Source organism: Rhipicephalus sanguineus, unplaced genomic scaffold, assembly GCF_013339695.2.
Source record: "Rhipicephalus sanguineus isolate Rsan-2018 unplaced genomic scaffold, BIME_Rsan_1.4 Seq11288, whole genome shotgun sequence".
Taxonomy (NCBI): domain Eukaryota; kingdom Metazoa; phylum Arthropoda; class Arachnida; order Ixodida; family Ixodidae; genus Rhipicephalus; species Rhipicephalus sanguineus.
Genome location: NW_023614376.1, coordinates 22,000 through 46,133, shown reverse-complemented (window position 1 = coordinate 46,133; position 24,134 = coordinate 22,000). Strand labels below are relative to the sequence as shown.

Genomic DNA, 24,134 nt, shown 5'->3' with positions numbered 1-24,134 from the left:
AATCAGTGTGTGCCAGAAAGCTGGATTTTTTTTTTTTTCTTGTGCTGAAACGAGATACTTTATTTAGTTTAAATTTTAAGTAAAAACCATTCCCTTCTCCTCCCATCCTTCTCTTATGATGATAGTTTAGCGAATTTCAGTCACTCCAGGCCGTTTCTGCTTTTTGTGTGAGTGGTGAGAGAATAAACTGAAAGCATGCAGAATGTTGCAGATGCCTTAAGTGTTCTCTTTATTCACAATGGATTGCAAAGCATATATATATACAGCACTTGTGGTAAAATGACTCGCAGGATGTCAATAGGTAAGTAAAAACAAAACTGCAGCAGCCAGCAACTTAGGAAGACGAGCTGCCACACGCACCGCTGTCGGATGCGTCGGAACTAGATGCAGTCTCTGATGTCTGCGGTTGATTCTCCTCTTCGGGTGTGCTTGCCTTTACGAGGAACCCAGAAATTTCTTTCTGCCAGGGTGGGGTTGTCGGGGGCAGTAGGAGTTGCCACCTCCGTATTTATCTGAAATTTGACAAAATGGCCATTTGTGATTGCATCCCTAGCCAAAGCATGTACAGTCCAACCTCATTGTAACGAAGCAGCATTGGGACCATAAATTGAATATCTGGTATTCATTATAACAGTACACATAAAGGTCAAGTGTAACAAACCTGCACTGACAATATTAATGAGAACAGACAATAATGCCAAGGAAAGTATAGAGGACGTTATTTGCAGTAATTAGGTTATAAATGTGAAGAAAAAGTGGACGAAAAGATAACTTGCCACCAGCAGGAATCTAACCTGCAACCTTCGAATAATGTGTCCGATGCCCTACCACTCAGCTACTGCGGTGGTCATCCTTCCGTCCACTTTATGGGATACCGTATGTGTATTTAAACCTGGGAGTGTTAGCACCGATCGCAGCCATGGCGGCGAGTGTGGAACACTTTTGCTGCCTGTTGGTGTCACGTAGCACGTGATCTTTTGACGAGCTGGCAGTTGACCAATAATCCCTCGCATACTACCTGAAGGCATCTAGTCTGCAGAATGAGGCCCTCTCTATGAATGAAGGAAGGAAGTCATCTTCAAACCTGCAGTTAGGCTCGTGAAAAATGTTGGGATACAAAAAATGCCTTATTGCAGTCTTCCAATAGGGTAAACCTCACTTTTCTCCTTGTGGCATTTCTAAATTTGGCTCATACAGTGGCACTACCAGTCACCAGTTTTATTTGCTCTAGATGACTAAAATATCTGCAACTTTTTAAAATAATGTAAAAGAAGTTGGAAATTCAGTTTTTTTTATCTATTGTGCTAGTTAAGTGATTTTTAGCAAGTAGCGAACCAAATATATTTCTTTGTTACACATGATATTGTGGAATTTCTCACATTCTCCATTTCATTATAAAAAGAATGTCTCTGAGATAAAGCATGACCAACCAACATTCTTATTTAGCCCACTAGAGCCAATAATTTGCTGTATCAGTGTTCATTGTAACGACTTTCAACTAGTGTGAGCCAGACACTGCTGGATTGCTGAGGTTCGTGCTTGGAAGATTTAGCATAAAGTACTTGCAAAACGCATCCCAACTGATAAGTATTGGCTGAACAGAATGTTCTTGAAAGGCCACTGTGCAAGCTGATCACCGAACCATTACTGTTTCATGCAGACTAACCTAGTGACCTTTTTCAGGAAAGAAACGGCAATTAATGCGCAAGTTATTGAACTAGTGGTCATGATAGCAACATTTGACTATGCAGCAATGTTTGAACCCCATAAATTTTTTTCTCGAACTTCAGAGTATATTATCCGGAAAAAATACGACGGCCTGCACAGTGTAAGCACATTGTCATTGATGTTTGACGTCTCATTTCACTGGCACCACTGAAGTCAAGTTGCACAATTTCAGAACTTCTCATGCACTGCCATGAAACGGTCCAGAGCATCGCAGTCGAATTGAACATACCTGCTGTAACTATTTGAAAGGGCAGCATTCCCGCATTCTAAACAGCTGCGGTTGCGTGAAGGAGCTATGAGTGCAGAACCTCTGCTAGAAGTAGGATGAGGTTCTTATATAACTGTAGATTTCTTGCCAACAGGTACTGAACCCGCACTACTGCAACCCCACAGAAAAGCACACCATTTCGGCATTCTTCATTGCCACGACATGGCTTGCAACGTGGATCTGTGGTTGCAAAACCTTTGGAGGATGGGGCTCCTCATAGTGAAATTTATGGGGCAGCGCTAGAACAAATACAAGGACGAGAAAAGGCAGGACACGCGCTGTACTCTCAACTAAAATTTTTATTGAAAAATATGCCACTCATATATCCATAAGTGGCGTATTTTCCAATAAAAATTTTAGTTGCGAGTAGAGCGCATGTCCTGTCTTTTCTCGTCCTTGTATTCGTTCTAGCGCTGCCCCATACACTTCACTATGAACCCTAACCAACTTGTCCACCTTTCTGTTATTCTGCAATGGGACTCTTGTATAACGATTTCTTATTGAGTAGATCCATACTTGCAGATTTAACGTGTTCACTGGTGCAGTTTCCAATAGATTATTTTTGTTGTTGGCTTTCATTGGACCTGCGTAGCTTTCTACACAAGGGAGGTCCGCATTTACTACATGGCGATATCATAACCCTGCATAACGATAATCTAATAATGAAGCAAACAAAGCTGTCATGACATATGGTAGTCACTGTGGCCTGTCACAAGTGATATAGGAGAGGTTGACCTGCTTGTGTGATTGAAGTGAACATTTACTGAACACAAGTCCATATAGGAACAAACTCTGAAAACACTTGCGTGAAGTTGCTGTTCACCCAAAGATCCCCTATCCCAATCCATTTCCCGCCTAATCCCTAGCTCTCCCCTTCCTCGAATAAAGGTCACATTCATTGTTACATCATTAGGCTTTAGATTTGTTGTCCTAGTATAACTAGCTTTACAGTAAAGCTGTTCACCTTTAGTTGGCGGGATTTTTGTGACATCGTGACATAGGTCGGCAAAAAATGTGGAGCTCACTCAGACTCGCTCTTGAAATATATTTTGCCCTTGGAGCTCACTCGGACTCAGACTCACCAAAATTTTATTCAGCTGGACTCGCTTGGACTCACTCACAAAATTTTTTCTAAGCTCGCGAAAATATTTTCACTCAGACTCACGGCTCTGAGTCTGAGTGACTCGAGTGAGTTGACTCATGAGTCTATTAGAGTATAAATGGATAATTTAACATGGTGTCCACAATGCTCTTTTAACACCCATATCTTGCATATTTGGTGCTCTACTTGGTGCCTTTTGACCTCGAACCTTCAAATACGAGTTATCAGTGGTTGCAATCCAGTAAGGACATTTTTATTGAAAGTGGTGAATCAACTTCCTGAATAAGTTTGCGGGGGGAGGTCAACCGGCACATCTCCCCCCTTCTACGTAACTCACACCTCTGATTATAAGTATTGAGCTGGCGTATGAACCCTAGTGCTTTGAAGTATGTGTGAGTCGGCAGGAGTATGAATGTGAGCTGACATAAGGCTGATAGTAATGCTGAAGTTGTGTAGATAGAACCACAGGTCGGCAAAAAAGTGTGAACCTCACTCAGAATCGCTCAAGAAATATATTTTGCGCTTGGGGCTCACTCGGACTCAGACTCGCGAAAATTTTCCTCTACCGGACTCGCTCAGGCTCGGACTCGCTAAAATTTTTCTCAACCGGACTCGCTTAGACTCGCAGCTCAATCAGAGTCTGGTTGCGTCATGAATGAGTTTGCCGACCTTATGCATCATGGTCATGCTTACAAAAGAAAGGTGGGCCGATCCCGGTTGTAGCGCAATACCGAGCGACTTTAAGAAAGCTGCAAGCACTTCTGCCCTTGCAGTGGTCATAATAAAAAATAGGGGTGTACACACTTCAAAATCCACCACACCCAGGTTTGATTACGGCATGTCGGAGAAAGTGGCAAAAAGTTTCACTTCCTTCAGTGAGAGCAATGCCATCTCAGATTTTGGCGAGATACATGGGAAAGTGGCGCCCTTCTGTCGTACCACATTGTTATTGTAGGCATGACGAAAAAGAGGTGGTGCCACTGGACGTCGGTACCGAGTATGTGCGCGTTGTTCACGTCTCGACAGTGTCTGAAGATTTCTCTGGCTCAGACTAGACGGCATTGTCGCAGATCACCGCACATGATCAAATTACGTCCTCCAAAGGGAGGATCGTAACCTTAAAATAAATTTCCATCTTCACCGTACATCGTTTCATTTTCACAGGGTAGAATAAAGCCTTTTTCTTCTCTTTTTTGTCTCGTGGAATTGCAGATATTAAACTTTAGTACGTGGTATTGCTCTCTTTCGTGTCGTACGTCGTCTTGCCATGCTACGTAGAAAATGGTGAGTGTGATCCATCAGAAAGCTGCATGAAAACTACCTATTGGTCATTTGCGGAAGTGACCACCATTTTAACCAGCAGCCGGCAATAAACACTGCCTAATGATTATTACTTTCCGTCTGATCGGCTACTCTTGAGAACCGAACGGAAAGCAAACAAGACATCTCATCTGTGACAAACGAGTGATAGTGTGCAGACACTTGCTTCAGCGCTCGTGCGACAACTAACGGTCGCTGAAAAAAGCGCACGGTCGGGTCACATACCTCCTTTTGGCTTTCGAGAACTTGGCGAGCTTGAACTGGAGGCACCTCCGGGACTGCTCATGCTTTCCTGAATGCCTTCGCACCAACGGCTGTCAAGAATATATAACACGCAAGTGTCAGAAGATCGCCTCACTTTCTGTACAGTGTGACCAACTTGTTGCGACTTACCTCGGCTGGCACCATCCGCCTTCGTTCGCACCATGACTACCGCGTTGCGTCGATTTTTTTCAAAAAATGCTCAGTAGGCACAACGCCTTTCTCGAGACGCCCGAAACGCAACTCTATCACGACCACGATAGCTCGCACAGCGCTGCAGGGACGAAAGTGGCGCGAAATTTTGCGCGCGCTTTTACATACACTGCGGTCCAGTTTCTCTGTGCGTTTTTCTCTGTGCGTGAGAAGGTAAAAACAAAAATTGTCAATAACAGTGTATAATAATTAATTTACGATTAATTTTAATTATTCACAAAATAATTATTAGGTATACAATATTTTTAATTTGCCGCGGACCTAAGGAAGATGTCTGCTACCATTTGCAAGTGGTTGCGGCTGTTGTTGAAAAGAAATGTTTATTCACTTATTCTGTCTTCATGTGCTTTAGGTAAGCGTCTGTAAATATTCGCGTACATTCAAGCCGTGTAGCTCTGCTTTAGTGGCAGTGAACGAGATCTGCAGGCGGTTATTTGCAGCCGCGTGTGAACATCGAAACCATCGAAGACGACGAACTGCCACACCATGAGTCGCGCTAGTCAAGGTAAGCAGCGTGTCATGTAACCCGCTTGAACCACCGACACTTATGTGGTTTCTGCATCGTTTTCAAAACTTTTAGGAGAGCTTCTGATGATTTCGTTACAGCGCATTCCGTTCACGCATCATTTCTTTCGCAGATGGTGACGCTCCCATGAAAGTGTACAAGAAAGCAGAACTGCAGGATTATGTCCAGCCACAAAATCAAAGTCTTCAAAAAGAAGGGCTCAAGTTCGAAGCAAGAGGTCAGCGCGTTGTTTTAAAAGCATACGAGCTTATTGGACGTGTACCTATAGGTATAATTGTATACATTGCTTCATTTATCGAGGCTTGTTGTCCGCATTGCAGCCAGCGCAAGAAACTCTGGAGCGTTTGGAGTCAAGCATGAGCAGCAACCAGGGACCGGAACAACAGGGCGGTCCCGAAGAGGAGCGTTCGAACATTGCCATGACGCAGAACGCGACGCGACGCAAGCAGCGTTTCGTCAACTTGTACAGCCAGGAAGGACGGGCGCGCGACGTCGTGTTGCTTCCAGGCCGCCATCCGTGCGAGTGTCAGGCCCACCGGCACGCGCTCATCAACAACTGCCTCCGCTGCGGCCGCATCGTCTGCCGACAGGAGGGGTCGGGCCCATGCTTCACCTGCGGCAATTTGGTAAGCCACCCACCCGTTACGTGATGGCCACAGTTTGACTAGTGATAGCCGCTAGGGGCTCTTTCTCCAGGATTATAATGTACCTGACAAACATACAAACGTGAAACACACGTATATATGCGTATGTATACATACAACAAGGCGTGCTGACCATTTCAATCACGATTCCTCATATCTAAAAAGAAAGAAAGAAAAGCCAAGCATTGTAATCAAAGGCTTATTCACACTGTGGCGATTGGTAGAGATTGCATGACTGATGTCATGCTAGCCAGTGTGAGCACCAGCTAGTGTGACCTACCAATCGCTACATTGAAATATTGATACCAGACAGCGTGGCTGTATGAAAGAGGAAGACGACGTCGCTTGCTGGTTGTTGCTGGACTGTCGCCATCTTGTCCACCCTGCGCTGTGCATTGTGAATAGTTATTAAACAAGCTACCTGTAACATTATTGGTGGAGGTGGACGATTCCCGTACCTCCATGGAAACGCGCAGCGGTCGCAACACCGGCGACCCCTCACCGACTTCGCCTCCCGGAGCTTCATCACCGCCGACCCCTTCAGCCCCAGCCACAACCTACGTCACATTCTCGCCTCCCCGGGATCCAGGCACTTTCTCCGGAGATGGTACTACCGACGTTGACGCCTGGCTGAACCGGTACGAGCGCGTCAGTGCTACGCACCGCTGGGATCGCACACTCATGCTCGCTAACGTTCTTTTCTACCTCGACGGCACTCCGCGGACATGGTTTGAAACCCACGAAGAAGAAATAACGAGCTGGGATCTCTTCAAAGAGAAGATCCGCGATCTTTTCGGCGATTCATCTGGCCGTCAGCTCGCTGCAAAGAAGGCTCTCGCCACGCGTGCCCAGACTTCAACTGAGTCCTACGTTTCCTATATTCTTGACGTCCTGGCTCTTTGTAGCAAGGCCGACCAGCGCATGTCGGAAGACGAGAAAGTTAATCACGTCCTGAAAGGTATTGCCGACGACGCCTTCCATCTGCTGGTTTTTAACAACATCGCGAGCATCGACACGATCCTTAAAGAGTGCCGCCGTCTAGAACAGGCTAAAGCCCGCCGCGTACCTCAAAGCATCACGCGACTCTTCCGAACACAGCGCCTACTTCCTCTTGTGATGACGCCTTCCGCCAGGCCCCTCAATGTGACAACCTCACCCGCATCATTCGTCGAGAAGTTGAGGCAGCGCAACCGGTGGTCACTCCATTCTCAACGCCTGACCCTTCCCCGACAACGGTTTCCTTGATCCAAGCCGTCGTCCGTCAAGAATTATCGAACTTCGGCCTAAATCCTGCTCCACCTGTGTACTCTGCTGAGCCTTTTTATCGTCGGCCGTCCGCTCCTCGACTTGCTTCCACCTATTCTCGACAACGCAACCCGTCCGAATGGCGTACCTTTGACGACAAGCCCATCTGTTTTAACTGCCGACGCGTTGGTCATATCGCTCGCTATTGCAGCAACCACTGGGCTCCACCGGCACACCATGGGTCTCCAAACCAGGCCAGTTCTGTCAATCGTCCTCAGCGCTGCTTCTTCTATGCCGACCACATTCTCTGCTCCTGCCGCACCTCTGACCAGACCTCGCTACGACCGCTCACCATCCCTGCTCGCCGTCAATCTCGCCGTGCTGCCTCTCCGACCTATTCGCAGCGCCTCCGACCGGAAAACTAGGCAGTGCAGCTTCTGGAGGTGGAGCTGCATCGACGACCTCCGCAAGAAATCCTCGTTTAACGTTAGCAACAACCGGAATCTTTTGGACGTTACGTGGACAATGTTCCTGTGAGCGCGTTAATAGATACTGGGGCGCATGTGTCCATTATGAGTGCTGCTCTTGGCCGCCGACTTAAGAAAGTTGTCACGCCCGCCCTAAACCGAGCCGTACGAGTCGCCGACGGGGAACTGCCGCTATTATTGGCATGTGCTCTGCCCGGGTCACTAGTAGAAGCACTGTCGTTCTCTTTGCCGTTATCGAACATTGCCCTCATGAACTCATTCTCGGTATGGATTTTCTAGCCACTCACTCTGCCCTCATAGACTGTTCAGCCGGCTCTCTTCACCTTGATTTGCCTCTCCTTTCCGATCCGACCGACCCACCTCAAAGTCGTCTCAGCTGCACCGATTTCATACGCCTCCCGCCTAACTCCGTTACACACGTCGACTTATCCTCCACCCCACCTGTACCTGACGGCGATTACATGGTTGCACCGCTTCCGCCGTGATGCTTACGCGTGGTGTCGCTGTTCCACACACGATTCTCACAATTACGGGAAACCGCACTTGCCTTCCCCTTGTCAATTTCGCACTGACGGCACAGGTTCTCCCCCAGGGTATCTCTCTGGCCCAAATTACCGCTCTTCAGGACCACCATGTCGAGCCCTTCAGAGTGGATGATTGCTGCAGCTCAGCCCGTGGTTCAACTTCATCACCTTCCTCGGGCGTCGACATTAAACGGATGGTTTCATCGGACCTCACGTCTGATCAAGCTGAAGCTCTCTACCACGTTCTGGAGCGCTATCGCGACATTTTTGATTTTGCCAGTACATCCTTAAGCCAAACGACCATCGTTACGCATCGCATCAACACTGGCGATGCCAATCCAATTCACAGGCGTCCCTATCGTGTTTCCGCGTCGGAGCGTACAGTAATACAGCAGGAAGTCCAGAAGATGCTCACGAAAGACATTATCGAGCCCTCGTGCAGCCCCTGGGCTTCTCCCGTCGTCCTTGTCAAAAAGAAGGATGGCACATGGCGCTTTTGTGTCGATTATCGGCACCTCAACAAGATTACAAAAAAAGATGTTTATCCTTTGCCCCGCATCGACGACACCCTAGACTGCCTATATGGTGCTACTTATTTTTCAACTATCGACCTTCGGTCTGGCTACTGGCAGATAGCCGTCGATGAGATGGACCGCGAGAAGACCGCATTCGTCACTCCTGACGGTCTTTATCAGTTCAAGGTGATGCCCTTCGGTCTCTGTAATGCGCCGGCCACCTTCGAAAGAATGATGGACTCATTGCTCCAAGGGTTCAAATGGTCCACCCTTGTGTTATCTCGACGACGTTATTGTTTTTTCACCCACATTCGACTTGCATCTCGATCGTTTAGAGGCAATTCTTGACGTTTCCGTAGAGCCGGACTTCAATTGAACTCCTCCAAATGCCACTTTGCTCGTCGTCAAATCACCGTGCTTGGCCACCTCGTCGATGCCACAGGCGTGCGCCCAGATCCTGAGAAAATTCGCGCCGTTACCAACTTTCCTGTTCCGAGGTCCCCAAAGGATGTTCGAAGTTTTGTGGGGCTGTGCTCCTATTCCGACGCTTTGTTAAGGACTTTGCGACCATTGCACGCCCCTCACCGACCTCTTGAAGAAGACGCCCCTTTTTACTGGGGCCCTGATCAAGCCTCATCCTTTTCTCAACTTACGACCCTGCTTACCACTCCGCCAGTCTTGGCCCACTTTGACCCATCAGCTTCAACCAAGGTCCGCACTGACGCCAGTGGGCACGGCATAGGAGCAATGTTACTGCAACACCAACGTGGATACGACTGTGTTATAGCCTATGCCAGCCGACTGCTATCTTCCGCAGAGCGCAACTATTCAATCACAGAGCACGAGTGCCTCGCTCTTGTGTGGCAGTCGCAAAGTTTCGTCCATACTTATACGGGCGCCCATTCCGTGTCGTCACCGATCATCACGCGCTCTGCTGGCTAGCCTCACTCAAGGATCCCACAGACGACTTGCTCGCTGGGCGCTACGCCTGCAAGAATACACGTTCTCTGTGACGTATAAACAGGGCGATTGCATCAGGATGCGGATTGTTTATCCCGCTACCCTGTGGAGGAAGCAGACGATACTGACACCATCGCAGACGTTTTTTCTGTGTCGCAGCTGCTCAAAATTGGCGAAGAGCAACGCCGGGATGCATCTTTACGAGCTATAAAGGCGTTTATTGACAGCACTAGTCGACGAAGCACAACGGCGACAGTCAAGACAGAGCGCGGACTCTGAGCGTGAGGAGCGGAGCCGAAGGGGACGACCCACTAGAAAGCGCTCGAGAGGGCGACCCATTACAGACTAACAACGCTTCGCTACAATTACCCCGGGTACGAAAAAGGGAGCCGCCTGGCGACCTAACTGCTTGTCACTATGAGCGGGTCATGATAGGGCTTCAGGCGCTCGACGTTGACATGTCGCACCCTCGACGGCGCATGTCCGAAGATGGTTCAATGGGCTCGATCAGGTAGTTGACCGGGGATGTGCGTTCGACGACACGGTAGGGGCCGTCGTACTTGGGCAGCAGTTTGGAAGAGAGGCCAGTGCAGTGGTAGGGACTGAGAGCCATACGAGTGCTCCAGGGCTGAACGTGGGCGAAGAAGTGGTGGTGTCACCGCGAATGCTCTTTTGCCGCTCTTGGTCATGCGTAGTAAACGTCTTGGCAAGCTCCCGACACTCCTCAGCAAGTCTGGCTGTGGCAGAAATAGGCGCACACTCAGACGGATCCGGCTTGTATGGAAGGATTGTGTCGATTGTGCGCGGGTGTCTGCCGTACAATAAGAAAAAGGGGAGAAACCAGTAGTGCTCTGAGGGGCGGTATTATAGGCGTAGGTGACGAAAGGCAGAATGGCATCCCAATTGGTGTGATCGGCGGCGACGTACATCGAGAGCATGTCGCCGAGCGTGCGGTTAAAGCGTTCGGTGAGGCCATTCGTCTGCGGGTGGTAAGCAGTAGTTTTCCGGTGAACAACGTTGCACTCTTTCAGGATGGCTTCGACGACTTCCGACAAGAAGACACGACCTCGATCGCTGAGCAGCTCCTGGGGTGGACCGTGACGCAGCATGAATCGGTGAAGCAGGAAGGAAGCAACATCGCGCGCTGTAGCCGCTGGGAGGGCGGCAGTTTCGGCGTATCGCGTAAGGTGGTCAACAGCGACGATGGCCCAGCGGTTACCAGCCGACGTTAGAGGAAGTGGTCCTACAAGTCTATGCCAACGCGCCCGAACGGCCGGTCAGGGCAAGGCAGAGGTTGCAGAACTGCCGGCGACAGGTGCGTTGATGTTTTGCGGCGCTGACAATCAATGCAGGAGCGAACGAACTTCTGTACGTAGCGGTACATCCCTCGCCAAAAGTACCGTTGGCGAATGCGGTGGTAGGTTTTCGATACCCCAGAGTGTGCGCACTGCGGATCAGAGTGGAACGATTCGCATATGTCGGAACGCAGACTGCGGGGTATTACGAGTAGCCACTGGCGGCCGTCGCCGTAATTGCGTCGGTGGAGGAGGTCGTCGCGAACGGCGAAATTGTGGGCTTGACGACGCAACGCGCGAGTGGATGGTGTTGCCGATGGATCAGTCAGCAAGTCTATCAATGAGGCGATCCAGTGATCCTTGCGCTGTTCAGTAGCGATGGTCTGAATGTCGATAGAAGAAACGGCATTGTGAGACACTGAGCTATGGGTATTGTCGTCAGGCAAGGGGGAGCGCGAGAGTGCGTCGGCGTCAGCATGCTGGCGTCCATTGCGGTACAGCACGCGGATATCGTAGTCCTGCAGGCGAAGTGCCCAGCGGGCGAGGCGACCTGAGGGATCCTTCAGTGACGACAACCAGCATAGTGCATGATGGTCGGTGATCACATCGAATGGGCGACCATACAAATAAGGTCGGAATTTCGTAAGGGCCCAGATGATGGCCAGGCATTCCTTTTCGGTGACGGTGTAATTTGTCTCGGCTTGGTAAGACGACTGCTGTGTCAGTATGCCACGACATTTCAGGGAACCCTGGTTTGCGCTGCGCAAGGACAGCGCCAAGGCCAACACCGCTAGCGTCTGTGTGTACCTCTGTAGGAGCCGTAGGTCGTAGTGGCGTAGTATGGGAGGCGACGTCAACAAACGGCGGAGCTTGTAGAAATCGTCGTCGCACTCGGACGACCATGAATGGAGGGACCCGTTACTTCCGAGGAGCTTCGTCAGAGGCGATATGATAGTCGCGAAATTTCGAATGAAGCGCCGAAAGTAGGAACACAGTCCTACGAAACTGCGCAATTCTTTGACGGACGTAGGTTTCGGGAACTCGGTCACGGCGCGAAGTTTGCCTGGATCGGGGAGAATTCCGTCCTTGGACACGACGTAGCCGAGGATTGTCAGCTGCCGTGCTGCAAATCGGCACTTCTTTAGATTCAGTTGCAGACCGGCGTCGCTCAAACGCGTCAAAACATGCCGTAGGCGTTGAAGATGGGTGGAAAAGTCCGGAGCAAAAACGACGACGTCGTCGAGGTAGCACAAGCACGTGTGCCATTTCAGGTTGCGCAGAACGGTATCCATCATGCGCTCAAAGGTGGCGGGCGCATTACACAGCCCAAACGGCATGACGTTGAATTCGTACAGGCCGTCGGGCGTGACAAAGGCGGTCTTCGGTCGAGCGTCGTCAGCCATAGGTACTTGCCAGTAGCCTGAGCGCAAATCGAGGGATGAAAAGAATTCGGCGCCTTGCAGGCTGTCAATCGCATCGTCTATTCGCGGCAGTGGATACACGTCCTTACGAGTGATCTTGTTGAGTCGTCTGTAGTCGACACAGAAACGCACAGAACCGTCCTTCTTCGCAACAAGAACGACAGGAGACGCCCAGGGGCTGTTGGAGGGTCGAATAACATCGCGTCGAAGCATGTCGTCGACTTGCTCGGTGATTACACGGCGTTCTGTGGGAGATACGCGATATGGACGTTGCCGCAGTGGCAGGTGGGCGCCAGTATCGATGCCGTGCGTAACGGCCGACGTGCGACCGAGTGACGTTTGAGCGACATCGAAAGAAGAGCGAAATTCTTCCAACAGGTCCAGAAGTTGGGAACGCTGGACCTGCGTAAGGTTGTCAGCTATGGTGGAACCAAACACGTCAGCGGGTGATGAACCAGACATCGAAACAGCACTGAGCGTACTGGAACTGCGGCCGTGCGTGTCATCGGGTTCGTCCATAACTTGTGCGTCTTCGAGGGGTTCCACGCTGCCGAGACATTCCCCTCGCACCAACGTAACACTGTACGGGGAGGGGTTGATTACAAAAATAGAGGTGCTTCCCTGAGTGATTTGAACGGTCGCGAAAGGCACCAGCAAGCCTTTCCTCGTGCAAATACGGTCATATGGCGAGAGGAGTGCAACGGTGTCGGATAGACTGGCGCAGTAGACGGACACCGCCGTGGACGAGTTTGCAGGCAATTTGATGTCGTCTTTAACGAGTACCTTGCTCGCAGCCGATGGACTGTCTTCCGGCGTCAAATTACAGAATGGTGACAGCTCTATTTCGGCTGGTGCGCAATGAATGATGGCGTCGTGGCGTGAGAGAAAATCCCATCCGAGGATGACGTCGTGAGAGCAGGCAGGAATTATGATCAGTTCGATGGCGTACATAGCGTCCTTAATCATGACGCGGGCTGTGCACACCGCTGTAGGGTGAATACGTTGGGCGCTGGCTGTACGGAGGGAGAGCCCGGAAAGTGGCGTCGTCACTTTGCGCAGTATTCGGCTAAGCTTTGCGTCCATAACGGATACAGCGGCTCCAGTGTCGATAAGGGCAGATGCACGAACACCGTCTACAAACACGTCTATCACGTTCGATGGGCTTCGCTGAGGGCTTTCGCAGTTCGATCGCGTCGCAGCCCTTGCCTCGTGGACTGCGACGACTAGTTTTCCTGGTCGCGTGGGACCAGACGTGGCCGCATCGGGGACAGTGAGCGGCGTCGTGGTGACGGTGAACGGCGGGTAGAGGGCGCTGGGCGAGACGGCGGTGACATAGGCTGCGGTGAATCGTAATACGGGCGGCTCGACTGGCTTGGCATGGTTGAGGCGACTGGAGGCGACTGCACGCGATTGCAATAGCGGGCGACGTGACCGGCGCAACCGCACGCAAAGCAGATGGGGCGGTTGTCGGAAGTGCGCCATCGGTTCGCCGGGGTGGGTCCCATCCATGGCCCAAGACGCGGTGGACGGGGCGGCGGCTGATAGGACTGCATGGTGGGCTGCAGTCGTGGCCTAGGAATGACGTCGGCGTACGCAGCCGGCACACTCGCCTGGTAGGCCTGTGGTCTGGCGACGACTTCGGCGTAAGGATGGGGGCAGACACAGGGATCGCTCGGGGTGGCCTGGCCATCATTGACCAACTTGAGTCAGCACCGCGTACGCGTTCTACGAATGTATCTCGTCAAAGACGATCCTATACCGCGCGCAACCTCGATCCACTCTGCTCCGACTTACTTCCCGTTATACCGCACATCTGCGTTCGACTGTCCTTCACCACTTCATGATGCTCCCTTGGCGGGCCACTTGGTCGTTTCCCGCACATACGACCGTAGTCGTCGTCGTTTTTTTTGGCCTGGACTTGCCCGTTCTGTTCGACGCTATGTCGCCGCTTGTGAGCCCTGCCACGCCGCAAGAAGCCGTCTGCCCTTCCCTTGCTGCCTTCAGCCGATCGGGTTCCCGCTGAACCTTTTTTTCGCGTCGGTCTGACCTGCTGGCCCTTTCCCACTCTCAGCTCCGGAAATAAATGGATTGCTGTCGCCACAGACTACGCGACGCGGTACGCTATCGCACGAGCACTTCCAACGTTGCGCTACCACACGTTGCGGACTTTCTGTTGTACGCATAATTTTAGTGCACGGACCCACGCCAACTTCTCACTGCCGTGGCCGCACCTTCCTCTCAGCTGTCGTTGAAGAAAATCCTACGGTCTCTTTGCAATACGAGCACAAGTTTACAACTTCGTACCATCCACACGAACGTCTCACGAGCGCCTCACAGGACCATAACTGCATGCTCGCGAAATACGTCGCGCTGATCACCAGACTGGGACATTCATTTGCCATATGTGACGTTCGCCTATAATTCTTCGCGTCACGACACTGCTGCTACTCGCCATTCTATCTCCTATACGGACGAGAACCCGCGCTACCCTTGGACACTTTGCTGCCCTCCGCCACCGAATATGCCGCCGAAGCCATCGCCCGCGCCGACCACGCGCGCCAACCTCGCCCATAACCGCCTAGAAGCTTCGCAGGAGCACCAAGACAGCTCTATGATTGTCGTCATAGAGACGTGGCACTTTTCCCCCTCTGTTGTGCTTCTCTGGGTCACCACTCTCTGTGGGGCTTTCTGAAAACTGCTGTCACGGTACACTGGACCATACCGTGTCGTTCGCCAGTGACTGACGTCACGTATGAGATCATCCCAGCCGATCCAACGACGTCATCGTCAGCTACGAGCGACATCGTTCACGTGTCTCGTCTCAAGCCTTATTACCCTCCTTCGACCGTATCTGTGTAGATTAAGCACCGAGACGGTGCTTCTACCGCCAGGGGGTTATGATCCAACAGCGGGCTGTATGAAAGAGGAAGACTCGTCGCTTGCTGTTTTGTTGCTGGACTGTCGCCATCTTGTCCACCCTGCGCTGTGCATTGTGAATAGTTATTAAACAAGCTACATGTAACATTATCTCAGATTAGTGCCATGCTCACGTCTGCTCGCATCGCCATGATCTCGTAAAATATTCAGACGTCCATCTGGTCATGCACATCTGGTTGTTGCAGCTTGGCAACTCAATCACAAGCTTGGAGAAAATCAAGCAGCGAGTGACTAACCCAAAACTGCACTTTTCAACCAAGTGAGTCACTGCGGTGTGAATAAGCCACAGAACCTTGATCAGAAGCATCATTGCAGATTTATTGAAGGTTTTATTAGACAAGGCAGATAAGCCATGCTGTCAATAAGTGTTTTATTCATTCATTCATTAGGCAAAGTGAGGCTTCTTTGGTCCAGTGTTGAGAAATGTGGAAGGGGAATGCGTTTTTTCTGGAAGATTCTATGGCCCTGAGGCGCTTAAGCTGCAGCCTCTGTAAGAGGCCATGTACAGCCCTTGCCAGTCTTTCACAAAGCACCATACAGCTGTGCAGCAAGGTGCATGGGGCTTGCAAATGGTCTCTGCATTTTCTTAATTTCACGCCTTCCTTTGGCAGGTGTGCACTAATGAAGAAAAGGAGATCCTGTCTCATGATTCAAAGAAGAGCCACCAGCTTCGAAACAAGCTCATGAACCAGACCATCGATGAGGGTCTTGCCAAGGCCATTGAGCATAAGAATCGGCTTCTTGAGTATGATCGTACCTCGTGAGTCATTGCACTTCTTATGGGATTGATGTGAACTGTATGTCATGTGCACATACAATACCAAAGTGTTGCCTGTTTCATGCCCAACATTTTGCTGCTACCAAAATGCAGCACCCCGAGTGTTTTGTGCTTGAGGTCGGCATTAAATTTCTTTAAATTGTTAGGCACAAGTCACAAAATGCTTGCCATCCTTTTGCACGATCTTCCTGTTGTGAAAACGCAACAAACATAAATGTGGACTTACACTTGAGAATGCACAGTACACTTACGACATGAAACAGGAAGAAAAAGGAAAACTTTATGCAAGTGCACACTTTTCAAGTGAAATTTGCTGTGAGGGAAACATTCAACCATTTGAAGTAAATGCAGTGACAGTTCTGTAATTTTGAATATAAACAAGCTACAATGCCTGTTTAAAACAGTAACATTATCATGCTCTGTATTTTATTGACAGTCGAGAAGATGAAAGCAAGATGCAAATCGGTGAAAATGTTTTAACTTCGCTGCTCATGAGTAGCAGTTTCTTGTGGATATCATTCATACAGCGTGTACGAAAGCCTCACACACTGCTGTTTCGATTTAATTTCATCATGGTAGCACATGTCCCAGTGTCATTCAGTTGTACAGAAAAAACTTATGTTCAGGCATTTGTTCTTTATTCGTCCAAAAATGACCTTTTTGGTGCATTTGCTTATTCTCACACTTACGTGGCGGCTATTATTGCAGGGAACGCCGTACCCGGGTCATAGATGACAATGCCGACTATTACTCCTCTGACAACAAGTGGCTGACGCTTGAACAACGAGAAATGATTCGTAAAAAGGAACAAGAGTTGCGTGCAGAGCAGCATGCTTCGCGAAGACAGCAGAAGGTTGGTTAACCAAACAATCCAGAGTAGTGGCTACTAATATGAGATGCATTTGCTTGCATTTGTCTATCTTACATTGTATAAGATGCGATGTTGTCAGTAAATTCCTGCTGCATCATCACTCCGTATTATCACAGTGGTCTAGTGGCTATGAAGTCCTGCTTTAGTTCGATTCCTTTCTTTGTCAGCCAAATTTTGATGTGGGGAAAAAAGCAAAACCACTCTTGTACCCTATGTGGTTTAAATTAATCCAGAGCCCTTCACTACAGCATCTCTTGTAGCCCAAGCTCTTTCTTTATGACCCCCAAACAATGCCTTGCTGAGAATATGCCATAATAGTGTGTCATTCGTTTGCGCCCTTTATGAATTAACTTGCCTGACAATTTATCGGGGGAGGAGTGTGTGTCTCATAGCCCACTGTGAAGCTTCAAGGTTCGAAGCCCCCTCTGTTGTTGCTCTGTTAAAAGCCACATGAATTTCATTTGTGGCAGGTGACACTAGATTTCGCTGGCCGCCAAGTGGTGAAGGAGGACCCACAGCATGCACCATCCAGAGCTTGTTGCAGTCACTAGTAGCACCTATGGCTGAAACGAATATCAACGACCGTGTGTGTAGAGAAGTGGAATCCACACATTTTATGGATCCAGCCTTGGACATGCCACCCCCTGAGGTAAGTGCACTTGAAAGATTGAAGGCACTCAAGAGTCGCAACACTGAAACGTTTCAGACCCATAGCGCTGTCTTAAGCAGTCATGCTTTCCTTTCTTCCCTATTTTTATCCTGTTCATTAGCATCCTGCTAGTGTTCTGCAAGAGTGAAAGGGTAGGATGTTCTAGTACAGTTTTCAACTAAAAAAATGGGAATGGATTGAAGAGCCCATTTCTTTGTTATACACAGTCTATAGAAGCCAAGGAAAGCATAAGCTCGGCCCCTAGCCACGGCAATTTGTTTTTTTCATCCACTTCAATTCATTTCCTTTATGTCATAATTACTAGACTTTAGTTGAAGACTACAAATAATGCCCGCTGTGCTTTCCTGGTCTTCATTACATTGTGTCTAGTAGAGTTTTGTAACTCTTAAACTCATGATGACCTGCTTTGTCATGCAGTATATGCCAACTGGGGCCCTCCGAGCACCAAAACGTAACCGTCCCATGGGCGACAATAGCCTGGTGTCCACCTCCAAGCAGTGGACAAGTCCTCAGCTCCCGCATTCAGGATCGAGCTCTCATGGAAATGTCCGATGATGGCTTTGCGCTCTCTGTGCAACAACCATTTGCCGGTCTGCTAGTTTCTGGAATCAAAAAGTATGGTGCCATTCTTCAGTTCAGTGATTTTACCATGTGTACGTGTAGCTATACTAAAATTATTATTTTTTTTAGTTCTTCGTGTATGAGCTCGAATTAGTTTTATTACTGCAAGAGCTGGTTGCTTTCCATGGTAGATCAGGGCCTATGGCAAACAAAGTCGAGTTTCTGCAATATGGGATTAAAAAAGACAGTACTACTGCTCTTTGCTGCGCATGAGTGCTACAACAGGCACTATATGTGTCATACATTTCGCATGTCGTACAAGCAGATGCATGGTGAGAGTGACAACATTTTCGCGGAAACGCATTGCCTTTTCCACTTTATCTTTAGCTGCACCTTCAGAGTACTGATCAAATTGGGGTTTGAGGCAATTTGCAGAGTGCTTCCATGTCCCCGCTCACATTGCTCACGATAGTACCATGGTGTGTACCGTGGTTTTATATTGCTGCGGGCAACTTCTTGTTTACCTTTGGATAACTCTAATGTAAATCAGTTGTCATTGTGAATTTGAATGAATGCTCAAGTCCGCTGTATTTTCCATCTTTGTGTTTGCAGGCACGAAGGGCGTGCTTGGTTCACAACATACAGGGCCGTCTGTGGATCCATGCAGCCAGCAGACAGCCCTCGCAGGAGGACATTAGTGAAGTGGTTGGCATCTATCGCAAGATTGTCAACGGTACTTGTCCTTCATTGCCTTTTATGTAACACCAAGTTCAAATGAACTGGTATCATGGGTGCTTTAAGTGCTCAACAGTGTTCAAGGAAGGCAATGTCGAAGACCAAGCTCATTTTTAAAGCAATGCATTTCTGACTGAGGTTGCCCTTGTTTGATCACCTTTGTACAAAACACTTGGAAATGCTCTAGATAAGTCGCAATAGAGCAGCTAATAATGAGGCATTGTAGGGGGCTAGGATTACTGGCATTGTGCATTAAACAAGATGGCTGTTCTCTTAATTTGTGAATTCGACTGCACACTCGAGCAATTAAAATTCCCACAGTATCTGACAGAGTACTGCATGAAGCAATACAGCTAGGTTAGATTAGCTTCAAAACATTTTTTTTTAACAATATGATAGTTTTTAGTCCCTGTTTCGAACATAGCATGATGGCATTTTAGGAAAAGTTGTCTACTTGAATGCCACAATCTTTTACTCACAATGGCATTTTTTTTTCTCTCCTCTCTATGGTAGAGACGGAAGTTGTGAAATTTCCGGATGAGTACCCAACGAGCTGCCTCTTGGGATGTGTCAATCTTGTTGACTGCCTGCCTCAGGACATTTATCGTGAACAGGTGCCTCTTTTTGTCTTGTGGGAGTTTCAGTGATCTCTAGCTCTGTAGCAACCTGCAATTTTTCCTGCATGTTATTGCATTTCTGCAAAGAACATATAATACGGGCATGTAACAGCACATGTGAAGCTACAGTTATTTCAACAAAAAAGGGTATTGGTACAGTATGACATGGAGCAGCAAAGCATGCTGCTGAGGTGTAGGCAAGAGAGTCTTGTGTATGAGCTGATCCTTCTTTCTTCTCGTGCCTGCTGCTTTAGGCAATTTTATACACAGTTGCTGGTAATATCATTGTGTGTTGGCCCTCGTGTTCAGCAGGGCAAATATTTTCATGCTGTTTTATTGCACTCCTCCTTTGGCGCTCTTTGCAACTCATGCTTGAATTCAGGTCCTAGCGATTGCCATTAATGTTCTGAAATAGAAGAGCGTTTAAAGCTGTAAGGCGGGCAGCACTGTCAGTCTATTCCTTGTAGCATCTTGGATGGCCACTGCAGTCCTTCAAGTCTGGGTGGTCAATTCTAGAGATGCTATGGATCCACATGGGGTATCATGCACAAAATGAACAGCCAGCTGCATTTCGTAGCTGCTAGAGGGAAGGCAGTGAGAGCTGAGGGGAACTTCCTATAATGCAGCCAGAATTGCTGCCGATTGTTGTCCCCATGAACGGAGCGAGAGCCCCCCCTTGACAGTGCAACCATGAGAAAGCATGGGGTCACATGACAAGAACGTCACCAAATTTTCCGGCAGCTCCGACAAAGCTTCACCTCTTGGCACTCTTATCCAGAGTGGGCGATCAGAATGAGCCACCTGAATGCAATCAGAGTGCCCCTTTTCGAAGTGGTAACATGGCAAAAGCGCAATTTGGTGGAAGTTTGAAGTGGATTAAAATTATGTGCGTTAGCTTATGGAGCATGCAAACATTTGGCGCTCATGGTCTCACAAGTTTGCCTATAGGACAAGCTTGTGAATCTGTGACAGCAATGCAAGCAACAAGGATGGCTGAATTGAGTTGTTTACAGTCAGCCTTCAGTGGTTGTCTTATCCTGCATAGCAGCCCAAGTGCAATTCGAGGCTTCACTTAGACCCTTAAAGCGCCCCTCACCAGGCCACACAGCAAATTTTAGTCTTTCCTATTTACCTATTTCTGCGACGCACAGCGTTGCAAAGTTTGGCAGGCGTGATCGTGAACGCCCAATGTATGCATTGCCTCAAAATGTTCAGACCTGGTGAGGGCCCCTTTAAGCCTGCCTTTAGGCACACACCTTGTCAAAAAAAAAAAAAAAAAAAGAAGCATAGACCATACACGAGTGGCTACATTATTAACCTTACAAATGCCACTGGCATGAACAGGAGGAACCCAGCTTTTCGGCAACAACGAGCATGTCACTGTCATGCGCTCCACAAATGAACAGCTGAGTTCTCAGAGTGTGGGAATGAAAAGACTGCTCAAAGCACAAACAGGTTGTTTGAGAAGGCGTTGAAAAGATTTCACTGACTTCGTGCACAAACTTATGTGGGTGTGTGCTGCTGTTGAGATGTAAAAGGCAGAGATTGCTAGAAAGGATAAGAAAAGAGATGGGGATTTGTTTTTGAAGGGACCGTAGGAAATAAACGTAAGAGACGGGAAAAGTAAGAGCCGAAAAACAGGAAAAACGGCAAAATATTTAGTGGTACAGAATTTTATTTCAATTCTTACGAGCAGCACGAAAATTGGCGCGCTCAGCCGCGATCTAGTCGATGGATAGAAACGCGGAGCTTAGGACGGCCTCATCCACAGAAATGTAATCAACGTATGTGATTTTTTTAACACCAACAGCTGTAGGCATGAAAGAACTAAGCACACGCAATCACGACCGGCGCGGCGAGTCCGACCGCGAACCGCACGCACGACCCTGCGAGCTCCAACCAGCTCGAACTCCTCCCGCTCTCCGACAAATACGATGATGATGAGTCTACGCCGACGCGATGGCAGAAGTGAATGCCAATCTCGAAGGCCTTGCTTTCGCAAGCAATTACGTCATACACGCCATGTTTGTACAATACAAATCTCAAAGGCTATGCTTTTGTCAATAGTAAATGCCAATCTCGAAGGCCTTGCTTTCGCGGGCAGTTACGTCATAGACGCCATCTTTGCAATTTGAATCTCGAAGGCCATGCTTTTGTTTGCATCGATTGAAAGATTTTGTTGCTTGCGCCTCTCATGCGGCTAATATTACGGTCAAACGAGGCCAAGCTGCGTGAAAATGCACCATGGCGGCTCTCTTTGGTAGTCACTCGGTCGGCTCCGAGCGCACTTCGTGACGTATCATACGGGAACGGTCCGACAGTTACGACGTAACAGCGGGGTTCCCAATACATTGTATCCTATGGGAGCTATGCCGGGACCGGCGGAAAACGACGTAACAGCCGGGAAAACGCAGCAGTGAGGAACGTAACAGCGGGGTTCTACTGTATACACGTTCCTTCTGAAAGCCACTTGTTCCCACATTCTGGGCCTGTCAGTGGTTATAGTTTGCCAGAAGAACATACCAATTGTATGGCTACTCATTTTGTAATTCTTCGCTACAACAGTGGTGGATGAAGTCACAGGAGCACTTGCTCGAGTATGCCGTACTCGGCATGGTGACAGACAGGCAGGCATCAAAAGCCATGCAGAGCTTGCGGAAGAGCTCCCCTATGCAAAGTGTTACTTCAATAGTGTTGTGAAGAATACTGTTTTTGCTCTGATCAATTTGCTTGTCCATGCAGGTTTTGAAGCTGCACCACCTTTGTTGTTAAACACCAGTGTTCGTTATAAGTTGGGCTGTAATAAAACGTTTTACATTACAAAACTAGCCTACTGCTGTTTCTAAGCAGCCTCGCTGTTTGTTCTCAGGTGAAAGGCGTGAGGAAGACAGAGAGATACGCACACACGGCATGCTGTAAGTGTGTATATCCCTTTGTCTGTTGTCTTTTAGCGCCTTTCGCCTTGGAACAAGTTAAACCAACACGCCCGGTTATACACTCTAATCTTGCTGTTTCTTTTTGCCTATTGCAGTATCCATTTGGGGAATGCTTCTCTCCTTTTGTTTTCATTTGTGAGGAACCCCAAGAGCTGAAAACAAAGTTTCCAATGAAAGGGCAACACAAAATCTGTAAGTGTACGAGCCGTGAATTGTCAAAATATTTACGAAAATAACTTTTTTATTCTATCTGTGTGTGCCTTGAACGGTTGCTTCAAATCACTGTTGTTACAGACAGTTAACGGGGCACCGACAAAAAATTTTGCTGCTAAGATGGCACATTGAATTGATTTCCAAGAACACGCATATATTATATACCATATATCAACAGTGAATGTAGCTTGGAAGGTAATTTATATGATTATTAAAGCTTGAGTGTGCAGTCCAGCGCTACATGCCATATCTCGTGACATTGACATTGCCTTAGGTTTCCCGAACAAGACACCCAAATTCCGCGATGTCGACCACTGCAGCCAAGCTGCAAGCTGGCACAGCTAGGAATGATGTCATAGTCTCCATACCCCTTTGGCTGCGCTTGCGCCAGCAGAATACTATTTGGCGGCTGCTCTCGAGTCCATGCCCGCAGTGACGTGGTAGGCCTCAGTAAAATCGTTGCCACCAGACAATGACTGAAACGGTGATGACGCAGAACATGCTCCAGGCAAAAGAATGCGAGCAGACGATGCATGCTGCGCGAAAGTGTCTCACAGTTCTGTGTGGTCATGTGGTTGAGTTTGTTTACCACATTGCACATGCTAGGTGGCATTAATTATACTCGGTGGCTTGTCACTCTTGGAGCTCTACCAAACCGAAACTTAAGACTAGTTTGTAATAGACTAAATACTAATTATCTCTCGTGCACTGCTGCTAGCAATGTGTCATGTTATGACTACTAGGCCTCCAGCAATACTATTTTGCAGCAAAAAAACACCAGACCAATATTTTTGTGTCAGTGCCCCTTTAATAATAAGGCAAAAAAAGCAGCTTTCGTAGTCTGTAAATGAAGAGACTTGAATTGAATCTATGGTTCTGAAGTTTACAAGTAGTGATGTCTAGATTAAGAGCAGGGTTCCTGTGGGGGAACCGAAACGCCTTTGTTTTATTCATAGTTGGCGTTCAATTTTCAACTTCTTGAAGTGCCTAGGTTCACATGCATTTAGTGCATTCTTAAGATCTACTATTCTATAGCTGCATTTTACTGATTTGGTACAAAACTAATCCTAGCCTATGGCGCTCTCTATAATTTAGTGCCCCTTTCCTGTCTAAGCCATGAATATAGTCAATGACAATGCCAAACTTTATGGCATAATTTGTATCCTGTGTTTTATGCCACTTCTTAAAATATTATTTGTTACAGTCAAAATGGACTCAAGGCTACACCATGCAGCAAAGAAAACTGCTCTGTCCTCAAATCTTGGCAAGCTGACCAGTTTTTTTTTTTTTTTTTTTTTCAACTGTG

General features: G+C 48.4%; 1 long non-coding RNA gene and 1 pseudogene across 1 annotated transcript; one reads left to right on the top strand and one right to left on the bottom strand.

Moving 5' to 3' along the window:
- Positions 1-66: 66 nt before the first annotated feature.
- LOC119376207 (uncharacterized) lies at positions 67-4,878 on the bottom strand. The gene is made up of 3 exons (XR_005180525.2): positions 4,812-4,878; positions 4,644-4,732; positions 67-512 (listed from the first exon to the last, which is right to left on the bottom strand). It is a non-coding gene; the product is annotated as an uncharacterized LOC119376207 (long non-coding RNA).
- Positions 4,879-5,304: 426 nt separating this feature from the next.
- On the top strand, positions 5,305-23,350 carry LOC119376205 (activating signal cointegrator 1-like; annotated as a pseudogene).
- Positions 23,351-24,134: the final 784 nt, after the last annotated feature.